The following is a 1,947-nucleotide window of genomic DNA, read 5'->3' as shown; positions in this document are numbered from 1 at the left end:
GATCGGGTCTCGCATCAATATCTCTTTCAGGTGTTGCAGCCATCGAATAGGGCCCGATTGTTCCTACTTGGTGAGATTTGCTTGGTTGAGACGCTTGCTCCCCCCCCTTGCTCCTCGGCTGACCAAGTAGGAACAATCGGGCCCTATTCGATGGCTGCCTTGTCTTTTACTCTGTGCAAAAGACAAGGCAGCCACAAACACCACGGGAATACCGTATTGAGGCTTTGTTCTGACCACTCATTCGGTGTCGCGTTTCTTTCAAGCAATTCTCCCGGTTAGCCCACACTCGGCTCGCTCCCAGAGCTGTGTTAAAGTCTACTTTGCATTCACTCTCTTTTCTCAGCAGATTAAAAGAAAGTTTCATCTTGGGCTCCCTGAAACTTCCATCCTGCACCGCTGTTTGCTTTTTCACAAGAGCAGAGAAGAGCGCACCGTTCCCAGCGGCACTGCAGTACTGGGTCGATGCTTGGAGTGAACGGAGCAAGCTTCTTTTTCAACTCCTATTCTTAAAAATCCATTTAATATGTAGTCCTTGTATAGAGGACATATTAAACTGATGAGAACAGATACTACACTTGATCTTAGCCAAAAGGCCGAGAAGCGATAACTGTCCACTGTTTCAGGTCCGAGGGCCCTTGCTGGCACAATGCGCACTTGTAGCAGTGTTCTTTTTATGGCCATAGGTGGCCAGAGTGTCACGTTGCACCTCCGCCCACCCGCTGCACTGAGCACTCTTCAGCCCTTTTAAATGGTATAACTTTGCACTCCCGCATGCTCCAGCAAGCACCATTCAAGCAACAACTTTGCACTCCAGCTTCGAACATCGGCACAATCGCAACAAGTAAGGCGACTCTACTCAGAGAAGTCACTCTGCACAGTAACAAGATTTCTTTTGCACAGACAGAAAGGGCTTCACCCGCAAGGGTAAAGCCTGCCAAAAATAGAAACAACTCATTAGTGCTGCTCTCCACGAAAGTCTTTAGTAAAAGGCGAAAGACTTGTATGTTATGAAGAGAAACCTGACGGCAGAACAATACTGCCAAACTTATGAGTTCTTGTGGCAAACTTGATTCAGTGTCTTGACGTGTATACGCTGTTTCGCTGACTTGATTGTCACAAGAAACAAAGTGTGTTTGATAAGATCCGACCATTTTATTACGGGAGGATCAGTATGTATGGATTCTGATGTGACTGATAAACCCATTGGTATCGTAAGCATAATCTAATATGTGAGACAACGCCCTGGCACACAATCAAAAAAAAAAAAGAGAGAGCAGTTTTGTGTCCCCACAGTCCATAATGTAGAAAAGAGAGAAAAAAGCCTTTCTGATTTGGTGTGTGTGCTCACAGTGCAGAGTGTAGAGAAAAGAGAGAAAAGAAAGCCGTTTTGGTGTCACGGGTGTTGTGACTTAGACACACACATTTCTGAATTGAGAAAGGAAATTATTTTAGAGGAAGCACTAGAGTTTAGATCCCACATTTGTTGATAGGCATTCATTTATTTCTTCACTTCTGATGAAGTTTCAACAATAAACAACAAACTTTGTATTATGAGAAAGAACCAGACTCATTCTTCAGGAATCCGAAAATAAGCTCTATTTTACGAGTTATGCACGAATTCGGATTCTCCTATAAAACGAATTCCTTAACTCTAACCAAGTTAAGACTGCTTTGTCCTTCATATTTATTCATGTCTAATCAAGTTTCAACGATAAACAACGTTGTACTTTGTAGAATGAGAAAGAACTTCTTCAGCAATAAGCATCTCTCGACATATGACGAAATACAGATTTTGCTATAAAATTAATTCCTTCTATCAGCCTGACTTAAAACTGTTTGTCCTTCTTATTTATCCACTTCAAATCAAGTTTCAACAATTAAAAAAATGTTGTAGTTTGAGAAAAAACAACTTAATCTTAAGCAATCAGTAGGGTAAGAAAGGGTAAG

The 1,947-nt window shown here is 42.1% G+C and overlaps 2 non-coding genes across 2 annotated transcripts; both read right to left on the bottom strand.

The window, feature by feature from the left end:
* Positions 1 to 421: 421 nt before the first annotated feature.
* Positions 422 to 605, bottom strand: LOC140320605 (U2 spliceosomal RNA). The gene has a single exon (XR_011918437.1). It is a non-coding gene; the product is annotated as a U2 spliceosomal RNA (small nuclear RNA).
* A 306-nt stretch (positions 606 to 911) lies between these two features.
* LOC140266115 (U5 spliceosomal RNA) lies at positions 912 to 1,027 on the bottom strand. Its single transcript, XR_011906780.1, has one exon. It is a non-coding gene; the product is annotated as a U5 spliceosomal RNA (small nuclear RNA).
* Positions 1,028 to 1,947: the final 920 nt, after the last annotated feature.

The sequence above is a fragment of the Leuresthes tenuis genome, unplaced genomic scaffold (assembly GCF_036924035.1).
Source record: "Leuresthes tenuis unplaced genomic scaffold, fLeuTen1.0.hap1 SCAF_12, whole genome shotgun sequence".
Lineage (NCBI taxonomy): Eukaryota > Metazoa > Chordata > Actinopteri > Atheriniformes > Atherinopsidae > Leuresthes > Leuresthes tenuis.
This window is presented reverse-complemented; position numbering and strand designations above follow the sequence as displayed.